Below are 25,198 nucleotides of genomic sequence, written 5' to 3' on the forward strand. Positions count from 1 at the left end.
ATATATACATATACACAGTTAAAGTCATAATTATTAGCCGCACTTTGATAGTTTTTTTCTTTTTTAAATATCTCCTAAATGATGTTTAACAGAGCAAGGAAATTTTCACAGTATGTCTGATAATATTTTTTCTTCTGGAAAAAGTCCTATTTGTTTTATTTCGGCTATAATAAAATCAGTTACTAATTTTTAAAAATCGTTTTAGGGACAAAATTATTAGCCTCTTTAAGCTATTTTTTTTTTTTGGTAGTCTACAGAATAAACCATAGTTATACAATAACTTGCCTAATTACCTTAACCTGCCTAGTTAACCTAATTAACCTAGTTAAGTGTCTTGAAAAATATTTAGTAAAATATTATGTCCTGTCATCATGGCAAAGATAAGATAAATCAGTTATTAGAAATGAGTTATTAAAACTTTTATGTTTACAAATGTGTTGAAAAAATCTTCTCGGTTGAACAGAAATTGGGTAAATATTAAACAGGCGGGCAATAATTCAGGTAGGACTAATAATTCTGACTTCAACTGTATATATACATTTTCCATCAGATACTTTTTTACTCTTACTCGAGTAACTTTTAAGGTTGTTATTTTTACTTTTACTTGAGAAAAATCTCCGCAAGCACTCACACTTTTACTTGAGTATAGACTTTGGACACTCTACCCATCTCTGCTCGCATCCAATATCTCGTTTGTCACGGAGGCATCCATAAAATGTTCCTGAATGAAAGTAAAAGTCCCAAACTCCATTTAAAGTCGACAAATTAAAAATGAAACACCTGAAATACATGAAACTCAGAAGGCAACGTGGATAGAGCAGTGAAGCAATGACTTTAACTGAATTATGTGCTATACAATGTAAAACAAGATCATAACAGGAACATCAAAAAGAAACTCATGCGAACACCTTAATCATAGTATTGTCTAATTCAGATTAAGGCAAATAATTCGATTAGTGATGTCCATGTAAATGTAGTCGCAGATTTGTAACGTTACTATTGAATCAACACCTCCTCTAAGCGTTTCTCCCATTGACTTTTCATAAAAGCTTCCTCCATTACGCTCCCTAGAATGTGACGAGCAGAGAAATAATCTGAAAAGACTGAGAGAAATGTTCCAACATGCAAAGTGGAAATTACAAGGTTTTAGCACTCATGTGTCGGAGTGAACGGCTGACTATTAGAGCGCTCAGTCATGTGGAACAGTCAAATTTGTGGCGTGGCTGCACTGGAATACACTGCTTGATATGTACTGTATGTATATGCGAGTGTGTGCTCCATTCGTGGCGTCCCTCATGCGAGTCTAACTATATCCCGTCTAAAAAGCGAATGGACAGTCAGTGTCACAATTCATGTCCTCTTGCAGATTCATTTGGATGTCAAGTCCGCGGCTCCCTTAAAGTTGCCTACGCGCTGCTTTATTTTGCTGGCCACTGACGGCCAATGTGGATGATGAAGCAAGCAGCGGTAAATTTCCACATCTACAGCTTGAAATGAGCATCAGCTGCTGTTGATAAGCCACAGATATAAGCAAGATATGAGACTCCTGTTGGAAAGGTCATTTTAGTGTCTCATGGCATGGCGTTTGAAATGGTGCTCTGGTGAACCGTGTCGCGATCTGCCAAAAGTCATCATCCTCCCCTGATGGCGGGTCAGGATATCCTCAGAAATGGGACGATTACTGGTTTATTTGAGGTGTGTGATGATTGTGACCAGTACAGTGGTGATATTTCCTCTTGGTGCTCAAGTATTTCATCATAATGTTGAGGCTAAATGGAGACTTCCGCTTGCTGGATTATTATTCTGACTTTAGTCTTCATTACCTCAGTTCTCGGGTGCTGTTTAGCATGATGCAAAGCAAAGCAAAGGGTTGTATATCGCCTGAAGATGATGAGCTGCTTTTGCAAAAAGCTAATAAAATAGACAACAACTTTAGGGTTAGGGTTCGGAATTAATGATCATGATGCTATACAGTTAATTGAGTTAAAGTTATATGGTTTAGTAATATAGAATTAATTTGACGTGCTCTTCCAGCTGCGCATATTTCACCTGCTCCAATGGTGACTCATGCAGCCATTACAGAGGTAGTCTCTTGGTAAATTTTTGGGAAACCTGTCAAAAAAAAAAAAAGCACAGGTACCATTTCAGCCTAAAAATGAGGAAAGAAGAACAAAAATACACAAAGAAAAAGTTATTTGCATAAAGAAAAAAGTAATCTGCTGGTATACATTAACCTAAATTGGGACATTATCTTTAGATGAATCATCATAATTTATTCCCATATTGTAACCGATATGTTTAGTATTCCATATTCAGTGTGTGTGTGTGTATATATATATATATATATATATATATATATATATATATATATATATATATATATATATATATATATATATATATATATATACAGATTTATATATATATATATATATATATATAAATCTGTATATATGTATATATATATATATACACACACACACACACACACACACACACACACACATACATATATATATATATATATATATATACACACACACACACACACACACACACACACACACACACACATATATATATATATATATATATATATATATATATATATATATATATATATATATATATATATATATATATATATATATACAGATTTTTCCAATGAATCATGTGTTGAACTGCATCCCTATCATCATAAATACTGCAGAAGACCTACTGGAACCAGAATGGACCCAAGATTCTTACAGAAATCAGAAAGTTTGTAGAAGGAAATATCATGTTTTGGGGATACATTTAGTATAGGGGGTGTGAGAGATCTGCAGAGTGTATGGCAACATTAACAGCCTGAGGTGTCAAGACATTTGTGCTGCCCATTACATTACAAACCAAAGTAGATGGCAAATTCTCCAGCAGGATAGCGCTCCTTCTCATACTTCAGCCTCCACATCCAAGTTGCTGAAAGCAAAGAAGGTCAAGGTGCTCCAGGATTGGCCAGCCCAGTCACCAGACATAAACATTATTGAGCATGTCTGGGGTAAGATGGAGGAGGAGGCATTGAAGATGAATCTAAAGAATGATGAACTCTGGGAGTCCTGCAAGAACGCTTTCTTTGCCATTACAGATGACTTTATTAATCAGTGATTTGAGTCATTGCAGAGATGTATGGATGCAGTCCTCCAAGCTCATGATGGAGTCAGACACAATATTAACTCTTTTTCCACTGCACCATGACTTTATATTCTATACTTGACATTATTTCTGTTAAGTGACAAGACTATTGTCTAAGCAAAGTCAGAGCTTACTGTCCTAATTAAATAATTAAAAATTAAGGCATGATCATATTTTATTTTGGTCAAATAAGCGTAATCTAGAGCCCTTTACCTTTCATTTAGGCCACTTCTGATACCAAAGGATCAACTACAAGTCAAGTTATTATGTGTTGTTCCTAAACCTTGGATAGACGACACCACTTTTGTCAGGTAGTGTACACATTAGTGTTTCTTTTTATCTATTTGCATTTTGACAAATAGCTTCTGACGTTTTATTCTATACTATACATGTCTTGCTTTAAGCATTATCAAATAATGTACAGTTCATTTTAAACATTTACCACCCCTCAAGAGCCTCATATCTCAGTTCTTCTTTCTCACTCTCTTACCATCAAACGCTTTCAAAAAAAAAAAAAAAAACGAATAATAATACAAGAGCAGATCTCGAAGTGTCAGAGCCACAGTTGTGATGGCCACCAAACTTACACCCAGTTATCATTAGCCGGTGCCTGCTAATGACTCAAGTGTAAGAGGGCTGTCACTGCCTATATTTTTAATGGCCTTCAGCGGGATCTTCTCTACCTGTCACACAGGCTCCGTGACAGTGGTCTTCCTTCACTCGCTGACGGAAACAGTCGCCCAGAAAGCACTGCGCCTTCCTGCTCATCACCAAGCTCATCGCCTTTCAATATAAACGCTGTCACCATTTTAACAAACAACACGGCTCGTCTGACATTCACGTCAGCCGCTCAAGTTCCCCCGCTCGTCAGCTTCTAAAACAAGATAAAAAAGGTCATTTCCAACTCAAGACAGGCTTGAAAGTGTGTTGCACACCTCGTTGAAAAGGTAAGTTTCCTGGCTGAGTGACAGATTTTCCCAAGGCAGAGTTTTTACATGAAACGCTCAACCTCAGAAGCCAAACTGTGATTCATTAGAGGAACAATATTGCTGAAAAGAAAGGTGCTCTTTTGGGTTTTGATTGCATCGGGTTGGTACAGAGGTGAACTATGCCAAAAGTGTGGGCGGTTGAGCTGTTTGTCTGGTTTATGATCAAGGGCACAGACTGAAATCACATTAAAACAAATTTCAAGTGGTGAATATATTTATTTGGTTCAGAATTGGACTTCTTGTGTATGCATTGGGGATGTAAGAATTAGTGATGGGAAGTTCGGATCATTTTACATTTTATTTCGGATCTTTCAGTCTCGTTCATTTTTTTCTTTTTTCGAGTCATTTGGTTCATTTGGTTCAATTTGCCAAAATATTATTAAAATGTTACGAACTGCTTCCAAACACATCAACAAGCAACAAAGGTTAAAAGACAACAACAACAAGCCTAAAAGGTTGATTGCACGACAAATAAGTCATAAATAGAATATAAAAAGGAGAAAATATTAATTCAATGTTTACCTGCTCTTTTATCTATGAAGGTATTGTTGTCTCTTTGCTCAGCTCACCTCTCCATGTCTTCAAATGTCAGGGGTTCATTCACGTTACACTGACAGTCACATATAATCTTAATCAATGCACAGCATAAGCCGGTAGGAGCCATGATCGTTCGTTCATCACGTGACAGAATGACTCAAACCCGATGACTCGAGAGATGAACGGATCAATTCTTTTTCCAGCCCTAAACGCGTTTCATTGCCCGTGAGGAACGAATGATTCAAACCCGATAGAGGACTCGAGAGATGAACTGATCAAAACTTTTTCCGGCTCTAAGCGCATATGATTGGCCCGTGAGGAAAGAGTGACTCAGACCCGATAGAGGACTCGAGAGGTGAGCGGATCAATTCTTTTTCCGGCTCTAAACGCATATGATTGGCTTCTGCCAATGTGATGAAGACTTGAAATTAACGATACTACCTGCACAAATGTGCGCACGCGCGAATGAACGAATCACTCCCTGAGAGGACTCGTAGTTCCCGAGTCATATTGAAGATTCGTTCAAAATGAACGAATCGTTCATGGACGACCCATCACTAGTAAGAATGGGTTTTAATCACATCAGTTCGAACTGTAGTTTTGCCGTATGACTAAAAAGTTATCAGCATGATGGTAAAAAAACTGTACATTTCTAGTCAAACCATTCTTCTGCAATCTTATACCAAAAACGGAAATAAGGGCCGTATTAAAGGGCACATAGTTTACCCCTTTATTATGATTTAATATTAATTTTATGGTTGTTCTGAGTGTGCCAGTTTAGGTTTAGTTCAACACACAGTTTAGCTGTTTTTATTATAATGCGTTCAATAGTATCATACTGTGGGTGTGTACACAGCTCGCTGTTTTAGGGGCGTGTATTTTCTTCACATGAAAATTTATTCGGCTTCCCGCCCAACGTAACAAGGGGGCGGAGCCAAGAGCACCCATGCTCTGTGTTTGCAACAGACAGGCAGAGAGAGAGAAGCTAAGCTATGATCAGCATCCGGCGCTACATGTACGACTTGGACACAGAGCAAGCAGAGAGTACAAAATCATTTGTGTCTTTGTATAATTTGTATAGTCTCGGTGTACAAGTGCCGATTAATAACCACACACACTGAATTAACTTTGACTGAGGCACCGGATAAGCCACAGCACGGCACATTAAACACTGTCAGTGGCACGGCAGAAACATGAAGTGTTCCGAATCGTCGCGCTACGCAGCGCCAAGCATTACAGAACTCACAAGCCTCCACCAGGGCAAACACAACTGCACCCCAACAGAAACCCATGCCCAGAACTCCGAAATGCACGTTGCCAAGAGGCGCTTCTTGTGTGCGACCGGCACACAATATTTACATTAAAAACGTTATTATAAAATAAAGTTGTTAATTCTGTTCAATTTTCTTTCTTCATAAAAAAAAAACACTACAAAAAATACCGATAAGAGAACCGTTAAAGTACCGAACTGATAAGTGGTATCGATAAAAGTAGTAATGCCACTAAAACCTTAACGATATCCATCCCTATGTGGCTCACTAAGTCAAAGTAAATGTCATAAGTCAAGCTGTGATTAACTGTGTACCAGTCAGCACAAAAATAGTGTGTTTGACTATCTGGGAAGCAGAGTGTATTCAGCATTCTCCACTGTTTTCAACTCTTCCTCCGACTCAAAGAGGTAAATCTTGTTGTTCAGTCTGTGCAGTGACACTTTAAGTTAAGAACACACCATATGAATTGGTAAGGAGTATGTGCGTTTTTGTGTATGTGTGTGTCAAAGCAGGCAAAAGCCAGTGATTTGATTTAACTGCTATAAAACCCTGAACTTGAGTCGCCAGTACTAAGAAAGGAGAAGAAAGCTGCTGAATAAAAGCTGGAATCTGCATCTGTTCCTCATAATTGCATGGCTTCTACACATCAATAAAATCAATTCCTTTTGTGATTTTTTTTTGTGTTGCATTTTTTGGTGTATTTTATGGTGCTATTGTGAGTTACAACATGATTGAAAAACAAATTCAAGTAGCGTGTTCACACTGAAAACTTCAAGAATAAAGAGTGCACTTCAGATACCAGAATGATGCACTTACTTAACATAAAAAAAACACATGAAGGTTGAAGGTTGGACACTTCACACTCAACAGATGCAGCTTTAATTACAGTGGAGAGCTGATGATGAATGGCAAAATAACCTTATAAAGTTCATACAGGAGGCAGTTGAGAGAGATGTGGAAATACATCAACGTGTCAGTCGTAAAGATCAGTGTTATAGGATAAGTCATGGTTGGCGATTACAGAAATTGTATTTATTTTAAGGTTTTAAAGTGCACTCATGTTTAACATTATGAAATGGTTGTTTGGAACAGAACAAAATGCGCTCTCTTCTCTATTTAATAAGTAAATGAGTAAACTGCATTTAATAAATCCGAGTTTAAAACAGAATGCCTTTGATATGACAATGTAATACAATATTTTCAAAATCTTAATGCCATGGTTTAAGTATTCAAAGACTTCACTTGTAACACCTTGTTCGATTTGGGGTAAACTTTGGGGTAAAGTTGGTTTTATATTTGCACATTCATTCATTTTTAATCAGTGACATGCTAATTTAAATATTCAGTCTGAAATTGCATGTATGATGTCAAAACAACATTAGGGGCTTTATTTTGACAATCCATGCGCAAAATGCAAAGCACAAAAGCAATTAGGGATTGTCAGAATTGACTTTTGCTAAAATAAGGACGGAAAAGATCCACTTTTCTAAAAGGGCTGAGCTTATTCTCTTAATGAGTGATAGGGGTGTTTTGAGAATAAACCAATCAAGAGTTTCATCTCCCACTCCCTTTAAGAGCCAGTTGCGTTGCGCCATAGCGCATTTGCTATTTACATGGCGAAATTTGTAAGTGGAAAAACTGAGCGTTTCACTAGCAAGAGAACAGTTAAACAGAGCATCTGCAGCGCGAGAATGAGATGAGCCTTCTCATTATCTACTTTTACTTTCGCTCTCGTGGATAGGCAAACCTTGTACGCACAGATATCCATTAGCCTATAAATAATTAATTTAGGCTGTTAAGCGCAAAGATTTGTTTCAAAACTATTTCTGAATTCAGTTCTAATTTCCAGCAAACGAATAAATGAACAATAATAAAGAAGTGTGGTCAAAAAACTGAGTTATGTCCAAACATGCATGCTGTGCCCCATATGGTCTAAATCCTGACAGGTGGACAAATCTAAGCTTTTTTTTAATAAAGCTGCCCTTCCAGCTGCAACCCATCTCTGGGAAACATCCACACACACATTCATACACACACTCATACACTAAGGACAATTTAGCCAATTTAGCCTGAAATTGATATGTTTTATCGCGTGTAATTACGTCTGTAAAGATCATAAGTAGAAAGTTGTGCATGTTGTCATTATTTCAATATTGCATATTTAAGTCTTATTAAAACATCAGTATTGAACAATTCAAAGTACACACACGATTGGTAGAACCACACTTTGTGCAAAATGCACATGGTTGCTTAAGAAATCACAATGGCCGTTTTAGTTGTTTCTTACAACAGCAGTGTTTACTGGAGAGAGAAAAAAAGCACCAATTGTTTCATAGAGGACATTTGGTTTAGTGTCAGACTTTGTACTCCAGAGAGCATTTCTGTATACACACACACACAACAAACCAAAGTCTTGGCTACAGAAAGCTATTGAATGTGCCCACCATTATTGTCAAGAAAAAAAAAAAAGGCTTCAGTTATGTCCATCTTCTGTTCTTGTGCACAACATGCCCCGGCAGCATACTGTACGGTTACTGCCAGACTGTACTAGTCAAAATGTCACCATGGGAACCTGATGCTGTGGGCTATTTAATGGCTTTCCATGGATTTAAACTGGAAAAGTAAATTATAACACACACAAAAAAAAAAAAAAAAAAAAAGATGTGAAAGGTGACTTGCACATTTAGCTTAAATAAATTAAAAGAGTTATTTAAATAACTAAGTTTACAAAAAATAAATAAATAAATAAAACATCACAAGTCTTTAAACTAGTTTTAAATCTATCTATCACCGTCCGTCCGTGCGTCTATTTAACGTGTTTTTTTTCTGTTCAGTTAAATGCTTCTTTTTAACGTGCAATACAAGACAACAAAGGAGAGGAATACTGATATTATTAAGATCCTTGTAACAAAATAAGAATCCACTTGTATAAACTAATTTGCTTAAGTGAATTAAATCTCTACCAGCGAACAGAGAATTGCTGAAAATCTAATTTGTGAATTCTGGCTTTACTGACATATTCAATCCTATAAAACAGACTATGATTGTGTTGCAAAACTATATTTGGGAATACAAACAGGGATTTGCAATCAATTTTATATCCATAAATGTAAAAACTAGCAATGGAAACTTCATCAGTGACACTAATAAGATGATGGTGGTGATAATAATAATAATAATAATAATAATAATAATAGAAATAATAATAATAATAACAACAACATCAACAACAACTGTTATAATAACAACAATAACTATTGTTATTATTATTATTTAAATTTATTTTTTATTTTAAAATATAATACAATATAAAATAATCTATTAATTATTTTGCTCATGTGATTTATTAAATAATAATAATAATAATAATAATAATAATAATAATAATAATAATAATAATAATAATAATAATAATAATAATAATAATAATAATAATAATAATGGGACAGCACGGTGGCGCAATGAAGCCGAAAAGAAAATGAATACATCAAAATGAATACATTTTTTATTTAATTTTTATTTTAAATAATACAATATAATACAATATAAAATAATCTATTCATTATTTTGCTCAGGTGATTTTTTTGATAATAATAATAATAATACTAATAATAATAATACATAGAAAATAAATATTATTATTTTTGTTGTTGTTGAATTAAAAATTATCAGAGCAGATATTCATTTTATTGTGTTACTGCATGCACTATCAACTTAAGGTTTTTAATAATAATAATAATAATACATAGAAAATAAATATTATTATTAATATTTATCATTATTATTATTATTATTATTGTTGTTGTTGTTGTTGTTGTTGTTGAATTAAAAATTATCAGAGCAGATATTCATTTTATTGTGTTACTGCATGCACTATCAACTTAAGGTTTTTAATTAAAAAAATAATAATAACAATAGCAACAAAAAATGTGTGTTCTTTTATTTCCATTCGAGCTTCTCTTCAGCCATAATTACTCAAATATCATAATAAACATTTCAGTGCAGAGAAAAAAGAGGGGGTCCAAATGTGGCCTGCAGATGCACAAAACAGAGATTAGATTTAGATTAAACATCTGGGCTTCGTGCCCTCTAGAAAGATCTGAAAGAGGGTTTGTAACGCAGTATGGTGTTATTCTTGTTATTCATGTGAATTTACATGTACATCTACAAATACAAGATAATAAGAGACAATGTTTAACAAATAAACACAGACAGGGAGGTTTTGAATCACCCTGAAGGGGTTTGCTTTGCGAATGTGCAATCTTCTACTTATTATGTGGCTAATCGTTAAATATTTTAATAAATGGAAGAGGGAAATATTGATTTGATTTTAAATTATTTTAAAATGAGAGGAAATAGAATAAGATGTGGCACAGGAGAGAAATATCTGCAAAACGATCAATACCACAATTAAAATATAGCAATAAATATAAATGTAATGTGCAAAGGCTTACATGTGTATGCATACATCTCTTTCAGTGTAACTGTGGGTCTAAAATTAGATTTGGACATATACTTTTACTTTTATTAGTATATTATTTATATTTTGCTGGTTAAATTAATATAATACAAGTAATACATACTTTGAGAGACTGCATTTTGTAATTAAAATATGTATCTTACCGTTATCTGTCCTCAAGATTATTGCTCATTCATTGATTGAATGGCATTTGTTTATTCATCACTCATCATTTCGGCTAAATCCCCTTATTAATCTGGTGTTGCCACAGCGAATGAACCGCCAACTTATCCAGCATATGTTTTACACAGCAGATGCCCTTCCAGCTGTAACCCATCACTAGAAAACATCCATACACACTCATTCACACACATACACTAAATGTTTTTGGGCACCCAGAGGAAACCCCCATGAACACGGGGACAACATGCAAACTCCACACATAAATGCCAACTGACCTAGCCGGGGCTCGAACCAGTGACGTTCTTGCTGTAAGGCGATTGTGCTACCCACCATGCAGCCGTGCTGCCCGTCATATGTTTATTGTTTTATTATTGTATTTCAAACTTCTTGTGCATTAAGTCCACTTTACTGTGTAATTTAAAAAAAAACAAACATGATTTATTTCAAGAATGCATTGCTAATAAAGACACGTAGTGTCTAGGTGTAACATTTCATGTCATAGTTTAATAGTTTATTTATATAGTGACGTAAAAAAAAATAGACCTGAAACACAAAATACAATATAGATTTTGAAACTTATGTTTTGGTAAAAAATATAAATAAATAAATAAATAAATAATTAAATTATATATATATATATATATATATATATATATATATATATATATATATATATATATATATATATATATATGAGCAATATCACACTCTTAGCAGTGCGATATGGCTGTATATCGGCACTGGTGGGAGGCATGCCTTAGTGCCCCCACCAGTGCCGATATACAGCCATATCGCACTGCTACGAGTGTGATATTGCGTTTATACAACAGTTTGACAACATAATTGTGTATATAAAAACAAAATCAAACATGGAGAGTCTCAAAAACCCTTTTGTATGAGGAACTACTTTCTTCCGCATTGGATTCAAATCATAAGGTGACAGTTTAACAGCTGTTAAAACAGTTAAAAGCATCTTTTAAACTTTAGATCTGTAGTGTCGGCTTTTTGCTGGCTGTATGTGGGCGGTGTAATACACAAAGGGTAAAGAGGCTGTAGGAGTTCTGATATTCCAGTATATGGCACGGTTATCAGCCAATCAGATTTGAGAATCAGACAGAACTGTTGTATAAATATATATTTATGTTTGTGTGTGTGTGTGTATACTGTGTATATATATATATATATATATATATATATATATATATATATATATATATATATATATATATATATATATATATATATATATATATATATCTCACACAGTCGGTAAATAAATAAGTGACTTGTTAAGTATTAAACACGTCATAATTTTTTCATAAAAAACAGACTTGAAATTTTTACCAGATGTTATTAACAATCAAAATAATTTAAAATATGCAAAGAAAACAAATATTAATTAGTTTACAAATGAAGTTATGTGTATTAATATGAAATGACAAAGGAAAAAGTATGGAACACATGAAGAAAGGAGGTGTAAAAAGGCAGTGAAAGCCCAGACAGCAGCTGGAACCTCTCCGTAGTTTCTCAGCAAGACAACACAGAACCATCAAGAGTTTGACACTCTGTTGAAGTCTGTGAATAAATCACACCTGAGCAATGCATGTGACTTCATTCTCCAAATATGAGGCGTCTTTAAGCTGCCGTCACCAAAAAAAAAAAAAAAAGCCTTTTATATAAACTACTTAATATATTTCAGTAGTTCGGTACAGTGTAATTATTATTTTTTTTATTATTGTGCCTTGTAATTACATTTGCAAGTGTTTTGTAATAAAAAAACAACATTTTATTTTAAATCAATTTATTTATATAGTTAAAAAAAACTATAAAACTTTTTTCAAATTTGCATTTTATTTTCAGAAATATGAGCAAGCTGTTGATTTTTGTTACAACATTCTTTATGATATATGTCCAATCCTTTATTTTTTAACAAAAGCCATTGTTTAAGTAAGGCACAGCACACTTGGAAGTTAACAAGAGCAAAGAGTTTGAGCAGAAGACGGATGTAAACAAATGGCAGATGTTTATTCCTGCGGTTTCCCTGGAGCTGAACACAGTCCGGCCACATTAATGGCTCATGATGAAGATGGAGAACAACACCATCATACAATATTAACAGCAGCTCAGAGGCAGCGCATGATCAGCAAAGACAAGCCGTTTTTGCCTTCCTGAATAAAGACAGCTGTGATTTCCTTTTGGAAAAACTTTGGACAAACTCACCTGCACGCTCACATCTGGGTTCATCCTTAAACTTGCCTTTATGGAGGATGACAGCAGTACTTATGATTCTGCAGATTTTCTTTATTTAATAACATGATAATGAACAGTGAACTTCATTGTTATAAACTTTAAAATTATTCAGTGAAAAAAAACAACTGGGAAGTGATGCATTAAATGACAGCACAACGTTTTAGAGAGGAAATATGAAAAGCAAACATATAATAAATGAATAGTTGTAATATTTATTTATTTATTGCATTTATTATTATTATTATTATTTTATTTATTTATTTATTTTTGGTCAGTTTTTAGCACTTGGAAGTTATATTATTACGGTATACTGTATGTGTAAAACATAAACTGGATAAGTTCAGGGCAACCCCTGATTAATAAAGAGACTAAGCCGAAAAGAAAATGAATGAATGTTATATATTTATGAATAATATTTATTTATTGCCGGATTTTAGTAATAGACAGTTATGATTATTTTAATAAAGGAACTAATTTATTTATTTATTGTTGCACTTGACAAGAATGTTTATGATATTTTATTATTTATATATTCCCGTGTTTTAGTACTAGACAGTTATGATTATATTTATTTATTAAACAATTAATTTATTTATTGTTGCACTTAACAGTTATGTTTATGATAATATTTATTTTATGGTTACAGTTATGCTTGTTTATTTATTTTATTGCCATTTGTTTTTTTTCACTTGAAAGTTGTGATTATGATAATATTTATTTATTTATGTATTCATTGCTGGTTTTTAGCACTTGACAGCTACGTTTATTTCTTTATTTAATTAACTTTTTAGCCAGTTTTTAGCAGTTAACAGTTATGCTTATGATAATATTGATTTATTTGTTTATTTATTGCCAGTTTTCAGCTAACAACTATGTTTATGATAATATTTAATATTTATTTGTGTATTTTATTTATTTATTTGTTTTTTAGCACTTTACAGTTGTTTATTTATTTATTTATTTATTGTATTGCCTATTTTTATTACTTGAAAGTTGTGATTATAATAATATTTATGTTTATTCATTCATTTATTTCTTGCTGTCTTTAGCAAATAATAGTTATGTTAATAATAATATTTATTTTTATACATTTTCTATTGTCTATTTTTAGCAGTTAACAGTTATGTTTATGATCATATTTATTAATTTATACCTGTTCTATCTATCTATCTATCCATCCATCCATCCATCCATCCATCCATCATCTATCTATCTATCTATCTATCTATCTATCTATCTATCTATCTATCTATCTATCTATCTATCTATCTATCTATCTATCTATCTATCTATCCATCTTTCCATCTATCTATCTATCTATCTATCTATCTATCTATCTATCTATCTATCTATCTATCTATCTATCTATCTATCCATCTTTCCATCTATCTATCTATCTATCTATCTATCTATCTATCTATCTATCTATCTATCTATCTATCTATCTATCTATCTATCCATCTATCTCACAGAATATGAAGTAGAACCTTTTTAAGATGTGCCATTGTTGCCTTCCTGAAATAAAGACATCTGGGATTTGTTTTTGGAGAAAGTTCAGATAAATTCACCTGCTGCTCATATTTGTGTTTATCATCAGCCTGTCACGGCTATAACTGAGGCTGTCTGATGCACAGATTGTTGCTCAATCTGCTGCCAAGTGACAACTGCTGAAATCTCATTCCAATAAAACTAATTAAAGTTCACCCGAACATGGAAATCATGTCATTTTTACTCCTCCTTATGTCCTTCCAAACCCATATGCTGATGTTCATGAGTTGAAACACAAGGAGAATTCCTGAAAAAAAAACATATTTGTATTCTTCAACAACACATCAACACCCCATCAAGATTTTCAGTGAACAGACATTAAAAAAAAAAAATAAACATGAGAATAAAAAAATAAAAAAAATAATCTAAATTAGCTAAATGAATAAATACCATGTGTAACCAAGTATTTAAATTTATGTTTCCTTTTTATTTATATTTATTCGGAGTACTTAAGGCGTCAAGGTGGCACAGTGGGTAGCACGATCGCCTCAAAGCAAGGTCGCTAAATTGTCTTTAGTGTATGAGTGTGTGTGTGTGTGTGTGTGTGAGAGAGAATGAGGGTGTATTGGTGTTTCCCAGTCATGGGTTGCAGGTGGAAGGGCATCCACCGCGTAAAACATGCTCTGGATAAGTTTGTGGTTCATTCCGCTGTGGCGACCCCTGATTAATATAGGGACTAAGCTGAAAAGAAAACGAATGAATGAATGAATGAATGAATGAATGAATGAATGAATGAATGAAAGAGCGAATGAATGAATGAATGAATGAATGAATGAATGAATGAATGAATGAATGAATGAAAGAGCGAATGAATGAATGAATGAATGAAGTACTTAAATAAAACATTATGGTAAACAAAAATAAAATACAAAACAAATTTAAAATTAATGTTTCATGTTTATTTTTTATTTACTTGAAGTATTTAAACAAATCATGAGGGTAAGTAAAAAGATAATACAAAAAATAAAAATAAATAAATCTGGGTAAACAGCATATACCCATGTATTGTGTGAGGGTTAGTAAAAATAAACAATGAAATAAAATGAATCAAAATAAATCCAAAAATTAAATAAATAAATAAATGAACGAACGAACGAACGAACGAACGAACGAACAAACGAACGAACGAACAAACAAACAAACAAATAAATAAATAAATAAATAAATCTGGATAAAGAGCATACATTCATATGTCCTGTTCATTTATATTTATTTGGAGTATTTAAATAAAACATGGTAAGTCATAAAAATTTAACAAAACAAAATAAAAATAAAAATAAATGGATAGATGGATGGATGAATCAGAGTAAACAGCATAAATTCATGTATTGTGTTTATATTTATTTGGAGTGTTTAAAAAACAACATGAGAGTTAGTAAAAATAAAATGAAATAAAATAAATCAAAATTAATTAATTATTTAATTAAATGAACGAATGAACGAACGAACGAATGAATAAATGAATCTGGATAAACAGCATAAATTAATGTGTCCTGTTTATCTATATTTATTTGGAGTATTTAAATAAAACATGATGCTAAAAAAAAAAAAAACATATTAAATAAAATAAAAATGAATAAAAATAAACAAATAAAACAAACAAACAAACAAATCAATAAATAAATCAAATAAATAATTAAAACAGATAAATAAATAAATAAATAAATAAATGAATAAATAAATAAACAAATAAATGGCTGAATTAAGAAATGTATGTCTCCTGTTGATATTTACTTGAAGTATGTTATATTTAAATAATAAAATGTGTCTAAATCATAGACCTTTATTGTTTTTTGAAACATCTCTGCTTTACAAGACAGCATCATTATATTTTATAGTGAGGGTGAAAAACACACATTAATTTTCAAGTCAACCCTACAATTACACAAATCAATTACTTTACAGACTAATTAAAAAGAAAAAGCCAATTTAAAACATTACCAATATTTAAAAGCCTACACAAAGCCTACACAGATGACGTAAAAAAAGAGGTGACATGAATAAATAATGGCCGAAAAGCACTTCGGCCCCCGCAGTGCTATTCTTATGTCCATAAGCACAACTCTACACTGTATGCGCTCGTGGATATTTAAGAGCTTTATAACTCTCCAATCACATCCGATCCATAAACAGTGTGATGGAGCGCACCATTAGGCTCAGAGAAACAATTATATTTAATTATGCAAATAGCTGAATCGCCCAATAAAATCCAGAGAGGAATGGAAAATGCAAGTCGGGTCAGCAGATATTTTCAGCAAGCTCACTTTCGGCATCACAGCTTGATTTTCACAGTCACAATCTCCAGAGTTAATTGAAGTCAATAACATTCGGCCCCTGGGGTGGGATTTAAATGGTTTGTTGCAGGTGAGCACTTCAAAACCCGACCATACTTTGATTTATACTCTTGTGGAGGAAGAAAGAAGAAAAAAAAACACTACGACACAAAGCAGAACCGCGCCGAGGACGAAAGGTAATTGTGATCACAGCATTCTTGTACAACATTTCTGGAGACACGAGGAAAAATCAATAGCAGTTTGACAGAGTTCAGGGGAAGACAAGCGGGTTTGTGTCTAACGCACAATGAGACGATGACACAAACAACTTTCAATTCACTCATTCACTCCGCCATAGTAATAATCAGTCGCCAACTTGAATAATAAACAGATGTAGCGTGATATTAAGTATTATTACTTCAATACTGTACTTCAGTATAGAGTGCATCCGGAAAGTACTTATAATGCTTCACTTTCCCCACATTTTTTTATGTAACAGCCTTATTCCTAAATGGATTAAATTAATTTATTTCCTCAAAATTCCACACACAATACCACATAATGACAATTAGATTTTTTTTTTTTTAATTGTTGTACATTCATTTAAAATAAAATAAAAAAACGTGTAAATAATGCACTGTAAACAATCTGTAAAAAACAATCTGTAAACAAGTAAACAACTCATTGATTTAAATAACCCATTCAGAGTGAGTCTCTGGTAAACAACTCACCAATTCAAATGAAGCTTTCAGAGTGAGTCTCTGTTAAACAACTCACTGATTCAAATGAAGCTTTCAGAGTGAGTCTCTGGTAAACAACTCACTGATTCAAATAATCCTTTCAGAGTGAGTCTCTGGTAAACAACTCACTGATACAAATGACCCATTCAGAGCGAGTTTCTGGTAAACAAAACACTGATTCAAATAATCCTTTCAGAGCGAGTTTCTGGTAAACAACTCAATGATTTAAATGATCCTTTAAGAGCGAGTCTCTGGAAACAACTCACTGATTCAAATGATCTTTTCAAAGTGAGTCTCTGGTAAACAACACACTGATTCAAATGATCTTTTCAGAGTGAGTCTCTGGTAAACAACACACTGATTCAAATGACCCATTCAGAGGGAGTCTCTGGTAAACAACTCACTGATTCAAATTATCTTTGCAGAGTGAGTCTCTGGTAAACAACACACTGATTCAAATGACCAATTCAAAGAGAGTCTCTGGTAAACAACTCACTGATTCAAATGACCAATTCAAAGGGAGTCTCTGGTAAACAACTCACTTATTCAAATGACCCGTTCAATCCGAGCTTCTGGTAAACAACTCACTGATTCAAATGATCCTTTCAGAGTGAGTCTCTGGTAAACAACACACAGATTTAAATGACCCATTCAGAGTGAGTCTCTGGTAAACAACACACTGATTTAAATGACCCATTCAGAGGGAGTCTCTGGTAAACAACTCACTGATTCAAATGACCCATTCAATGCGAGCTTCTGGTAAACAACTCACTGATTCAAATGATCCTTTCAGAGTGAGTCTCTGGTAAACAACTCACTGATTCAAATGATCCTTTCAGAGCGAGTCTCTGGTAAACAACTCACTGATTCAAATGATCCTTTCACATTGAGTCTCAAGTAAACAACTTATTGATTCAAATGATCTATTCTGAGGGAGTCTCCAATAAACAACTGCCTGATTTAAATGATCTGTTCAAGGTGAGTCTCCAATAATTATCTCACTGATTCAAATACTCATTTAAAGTAAGTTTCCAGTAAACAAACGGATGGAGTTTAGCGTGAGAATGTATTCACATGTTTTCAATGCAATTGCCATGATTATCTGTGTGATTATAAGAGAATGAACAGTTTAGGTATCAAAAAAATCAAGGACTTTTGTATTTTTACTCAAGCCACATGTAGCAAAAAGGAAAAAAAAAAAAAAGTTATCTATGCACCAGACACTTACTTCATTCAGACCAAATATGTGACTTCACAAAAGCTGATGTTGTAGCAGATGAATTATAACTTAAAAATATGAAATAAATAGTTTGATAGTATATCAATCAAGATCTTTGCATCTGCCATGTTTGTAGTTTTGTATTTTTTTATGTACTTTGTAGTTCTAATCTAAAACACATTCAGTGCACTAATGCATTTTGAACAATATTAGCCATTATAGTAAGCATAGATTTGCACAACTATTTTTTTTTTTTAAATACTGGAAATATTAGACCATATACAGTTCATTTCAGGCTACTCATTTAATACATCAAATTGAGTTCAGGTCAGTCAGTTTGCAGCTCAAATATACAAATTTGTGCTCTCAGAGACTGACCAAATTTCCTCCTGCTTTCTTGTCATGGCAACATTTTAGCAGCTCAAGGAAAATAACATGGTCACTAATGGAAATAGCATTAGGTTGAGTAGACTTTTAATTTTAATGTAGCAGTTATTTATTCCCATCAAGACAAATATGAACAGCATGTCCCCTGTTCTGACACATTGAGAAAATGGGCTTAAAATGTTGTTTTTTTTTACTTTGAAACATAAAAGCCAAGGATCATATTATTATGTGTTCTTAGTAAACAACTGTGCCCATAATTTCACCTCTAACAAACACTGTAAGACATGTAGCATTAAAAAAAAAAAAAAAACATCTTAATATACAATCACTGGGTTTTATCAATGTGAATGAACCAATTATATCACAAGACAATACATACTCGATTAGTATATATTTAAAGATAATTCATGGAAATATATGGTGGGCCGTTATCGGCGTTAAATGCTGCGTTAACGCAAGACTCTTATCGCGCGATTTAAAAAACAAAAAACAAAACAACAACTTTAATTGCGTATTAACTTTAATACGCAAGCTATGATAATTTTCACTTTGATTGTTTAGTGCGGATGTATGCCTGACCGGTGAGCCGTCAGACAAAATAGTACCCTTCTGAATGAAAATGAATTCTGAATAAAAAAACAACATGTTTATATATATATATATATATATATATATATATATATATATATATATATATATATGCATTTATTCATTTTCTTTTCGACTTAGTCCCTTTATTGATCTGGGGTCACCACATGAATGAACCGCCAACTTAACCAGCATATGTTTTACGCAGCGGATGCCCTTCCAGCTGCAACCCATCACTGGGAAACACACATACACCTTCATTCACACACATAAACTAAGGACGATTTAGCTTACCCAATTCACCTATAGCGCATGTCTTTAGACGTTTGGGGGAAACTGGAGCACCCGGAGAAAACACACGCCAACACGGAGAGAACATGCAAACTCCACACAGAAACGCCAACTGACCCAGCAGAGACTCAAACCAGCAACCTTCTTGCTGTGAGGTGATCATGCTACCCACTGAGCCACTATGTTGCCCACATGTTCTCCATCTATATAAAAAATGTTGCCCTTAACATTTTTTTCATAATATAGCAAAAAGTAGCCTATTTACATATTTAGAGAATTTTTTGACAACACATTACCATTCGTTTAATTCAAAAGCAGAAGTGTTAAGAAATACATTTTTGGTGAAATAACCTAAATGAAAACATTATTCGTGCATAATGTCCTTTATTTCTTCCTTTCTTCCATCCTTTTTTCTTCCTTATTAAGCAAGTAAGCTTAAATAAATAAATACTTCCCCCCCTTGGATTAATTATCTTCCTAACATGCCCTGTTTTTACCAGCTGCTGTAACTCCATTTATATTTATATAATCAATAATTAATTAAATAAATCTTTCATTCACTAAATTTTCTTCGGCTTAGTCCCTTTATTAATCTGGGGTCACCACAGCGGAATGAACCGCCAACTTACCCAGCATGTGTTTAACACAGCGGATGTCCTTCCAGCTGCAACCCAGTACTGGGAAACAACTATACACACTCATACACTAAGGCCAATTTAGTTTATTTAATTCACCTGTTCCACATGTCTTTGTGTGACGGAGGCCAGCTAGTAAGTGCTGTGCAGGTTAACCTCACTCCTCTGACCTCTAAAGGTGCTCTAGCGACAGACGCTAGAGGCCATGGTCTTTAGCCTCCTTGTTAGAGCAACAGACTCCCATGCAAAAGGTCGCCGGGTTGATCCCAGCTCGGAGTGGGTTGGGTGATGTAGGACCGGTGGGGGTTACATTGGTGCCGTGACCCAGATGGGAGTGAGGTTTAGAGGGGTGAGTGTAACGGAGGCCAGCTAGTAGGTGATGTGGAGGTAAACCTCACTCCTCTGACCTCTAAAGGTGCTCTAGTGACAGACGCTAGAGGTCATGGTCTTTAGCCTCCTTGTTAGATCAACCGACTCCCATACGAAATGTCGCTGGGTTGATCCCAGCTCGGATTGGGTTAGGTGATGTAGGACTGGCGAGGTTACATTGGTGCCGTGACCCGGATGTGAGTGAGATTTAGAGGTGTGAGTAAAACGGATGGCAGCTAGTGTGTGATGTGCAGGTAAACCTGACTCCTCTGACCTCTAAAGGTGCTCTAGCGACAGACGCTAGAAGCCATGGTCTTAAACCTCTAGAGCAACCGACTCCCATGCGGAAGGTTGCTGGTTTGATCCCAGCTCGGAGCAGGTTAGGTGATGTAGGACCAGCGGAGGTTACATTGGTGCCGTGACCCGGATGGGAGTGAGGTTTAGAGGGGTGAGTGTGGCCAGCTAGTAGGTGATGTGCAGGTAAACCTCACTCCTCTGACCTCTAAACGTGCTCTAGCGACAGACGCTAGAGGCCATGGTCTTTAGCCTCCTTGGTAGGGCAACCAACTCCCATGCGAAATGTCGCTGGGTCGATCCCAGCTCGGAGTGGGTTGGGTGATGTAGGACTGGCGAGGTTACATTGGTGCCGTGACCCGGATGGGAGTGAGGTTTATAAGGGTGAGTGAAACAGATGGCAGCTAGTAGGTGATGTGCAGGTAAACATGACTCCTCTGACCTCCAAAGGTTGTCTAGCAACAGACGCTAGAGGCCATGGTCTTTAACCTCCAGAGCAACCGACTCCCATGCGGAAGGTCGCCGGTTCGATCCCAGCTCGGAGCGAGTTGGGTGATGTAGGACCAGCGGGGGTTACATTTGGACTGTGGGGAAAAACCGAAGCACGCGGAGGAAACCCACGCCAATACAGGGAGAACATGCAAACTCCACAAAGAAATGCCAACTGGCCCAGCCAGGACTCAAACCAGCAACCTTCTTTCTGTGAGGTTACAGTGCTGACCACTGAGCCATCGTGGTACCCTAAATAAATATTTTAAACAGTAAAATTATTTCCAAGCAAAGGCTAAATTGCATCATATCCCCAGCCCGAGCGCCTCCTGGAAGTGTCCTTATTTTATTACTAAGACTAATGAAGCATTTGTAGTTTTATTGCATATCTCGTAGCGAGGACATGTTTGTGTCCCCTTTTTCTGCCTCTATCAGTATTTTGCGAGTTTTATTTGAGCAGATGGTTTACCATGCAGACGGACTGGCTTCACTTCTGAATGGATAAACACAAGTCAAAGCATTTGTGGCATGAGTGAGCTTTACGCCGATAAATGAGTGTAAAAAAGAAAGAAAAAAGGCATTCCCAGCAGACCAGACTGCTATGAACGCACGGCTGACACCAGCAGCCCACTTATCCCGCAAGCCTTCATGGATATGGGACAAGGTCTTCTGCCTTTTTTTAGACGTACGAGATCTTTTCCGAACCTGTCACAGATTACGCTTTCTAGTTCCCTGTAAATGCAGAGACACTTGTGTGTGATGAATACATGGATGAGCCTGGACTGATGGGTTGAAAATAGCAGTTTTTATTTTATTCAGACTGTTGCATCACTTCGGCGTCGCTCAAAATAACAAGTTCAAGACCCACGGTGAAGACGACAGGGAATCATTAGGCTACCGCTGGATTTTGTGTGCCATGTCCAAGTGCTGGGAAGTCATTCTTAGTACTAAAACACATGAAGTATTTGAAGATGTTATTGTCTTTGAATAAGAAGAAGAATAAGAAGAAAAGAAAGCTGAATGGCATATTGAGCTCAAAGGTTTGTAGGACAACATCTGCTGGGTTTTCCAGACAGGCTAGTCTTAAAGGGATAGTTCGCACCACACTGAAATTGCAGCCATCATCGTTCATTTGTTCCTGTTTGAGTTTCTTTCTTCTGTTCAACACAAATGAAAATATACTGAATAATGCTGAAAACCTGTCACTATTGACCTTCATGGTATTTGTTTTCTCCTACTATGGAAGTCAGTGGTTACAGTTATGTATTTATTCATTTCAAAACAAAACTCATAAAAGTAGTAAATCAGATTGAGTGCAAGTAAATTGAGAGTTTGTTTACATTTTTGAGTGAACTATCCCTTTAATATGTATAACAGATTTATAATAATATTCTTGTTAGACGATGAAAAATTGGCAACGCAGTTGCTCAGTAGGTAGTGATGTTGCCTCACAGCAAGAAGGTCGCTGTTTCAAGCCTCGGGTGGGTCAGTTGCCGTTTCTGTGTGGAGTTTGCATGTTCTCTCTGCCTTCGCGTGGGTTTCCTCCGGGTGCTCCGGTTTCCCCCACAGTTCAAAGACATGCGGTACAGGTGAATTGGGTAGGATAAATTGTCCGTAGTGTATGAGTGTGAATGAGTGTGTGTGGAGGTTTCCCAGAGAAGGGCTTCTGCTGCGTAAAAACGTGTTGGATAAGTTGGCGGTTCATTTCACTGTGGCGACCCCGGATTATTAAAGGGACTAAGCCGAAAAGAAAATAAATGAATGAATGACAATAAAAAAATAATAAAAAATAATACATGATAATAAATCTCTTTACATCTGAGAATTAAAAAGAAAGAAGGAAAAACTAGTCATGTATAGATTTGTAATGCAAAATGCATCGAGTGTGATCATACTGTTATATAATACTGTCTGCAATATCATTAGAAATATATATCCGTAGTTCCAGAATTGAAAAAAAAACTTCAAAGGCAAACAACATCAGAAATGTTCTTTAATTAATACACACGAATTGGCAAAATGCTAAGATTGTATGTATGTTGCCAATATTTTATGTATGCATGTACTATTTGTATGTAAGTACATATGCACAGTATATATTTATAGTGCTCATTAAATATTAAACAATAAGCATAAAAAAATCAAGTTAAGTTTTTCTGGAAAAATAGGACTGCCTGTGATTTGCTAATATGATCAATTCCTTGCAATTGTCAACCTTGCCATGAAAAAAATTAAGTTTTTACCAAAATACAGAAATCGTTTCTGGGTTTTTTGGGCAAGCAAGTATTTTACAGCGCTTTAGAAATACTCAAATGCATCGGTCAAATTTTTCAAACTATTCTATTTGATTTCCCAAAGTCACACACGTGGCAATTTCACATGCGTGACATCCATAACGGAGAGATGTCACATTCATAATGACACTTTTTTCCTCATAAATGTGAAAATATTAAATAAAATTAAATCAATCATTTTCGTTTTATAGAGATCCAACTCTTATCCTTTTGATTATTATTGTTTCTTTTGGGTTATGTTGTAGTATGTTGTATACTGTAAACATGCAGACTTTTTTGTCACATTCATAACGCATCTTTATTTTCCTCATTTTAAATACAAATCATGTTTACAGATTGATATTTTTGAACAATTCCTTGCTCTGTTAGACATTTGGGAAATATCTGAAAAATAAATTCACAGAAGTACTAACAATTTTAACTGTACATACTTTTGTGTTTGTCATGTCTTGTGAACACGCGCAGCTAACCCTCATGAGTTACTGTACACAATCCTGGCGCTGAAATTAGTATCAGATGCTCAGGATCTCCAAATAAGCTCAACGCATCTGGATGACTTCCAGACCCCATCTCCTTTATGGTGCTTATAAACCCTGAGCCGTAACTTAAAGTCTGAAACTAAAAACAGACCAGACTTGGCAGATACGAAGTGCTGATGGTCTACAGACCCTCGCTAAACCTTAAACAATCAGAAAAAAAAAGTAGAGTTCAAGCCGGGAGCTCAGCAAACGCACACAAACCAGGCTGTTGGATCTTTTTCTAGCAACATTTTTGTTTTTTTTCTCTCAAACTGATCTAAAATCAGTCCTACAGCTTGAATTAATGAAGACCTATTATTCCCATTTTTACAAGATGTAAACTAATGGCCAATCCCAATTCTATTTTTGTATCTCTACCTCTTCCTTGGCCCTTGAAACAGAGTGAGAAGGGGAAGGCTTTCAAAATGTATCCCTATAAGAAATGACACACATCTACAACACCTGTACACGTCATCACATGTCATCTCGTCATCATATGTCATGCTGTAGTTATTCCAGTAGTTATTCCAGTTCCGTTATTTTTTGGTATTTATCCTCAGGAAATCACTGAAGACAACAATATAATGTGGCAATAAGGTCGTAACTGTACTGTGCATTTACACCACGGCCAAATTTATGTAACAGTAAACACAAGAAAACAACATTAACATTATAGCAGACACTGTAAAAAGG

At 34.7% G+C, this 25,198-nt stretch overlaps 1 long non-coding RNA gene across 1 annotated transcript in view; it reads right to left on the bottom strand.

The window, feature by feature from the left end:
- Nucleotides 1-245: 245 nt before the first annotated feature.
- Nucleotides 246-25,198, bottom strand: part of LOC141384400 (uncharacterized) — a 68,481-nt gene continuing 43,528 nt past the window's right edge. The window contains exons 3-4 of the long non-coding RNA XR_015476111.1: nt 2,050-2,112; nt 246-1,911 (exon numbers count right to left, since the gene is read on the bottom strand). This is a non-coding gene — a long non-coding RNA (uncharacterized LOC141384400). The remainder of the gene's footprint in view (nt 1,912-2,049; nt 2,113-25,198) is intronic.

Source organism: Danio rerio, chromosome 1 (genome assembly GCF_052040795.2).
Source record: "Danio rerio strain M-AB ecotype USA chromosome 1, GRCz13ab, whole genome shotgun sequence".
Lineage (NCBI taxonomy): Eukaryota > Metazoa > Chordata > Actinopteri > Cypriniformes > Danionidae > Danio > Danio rerio.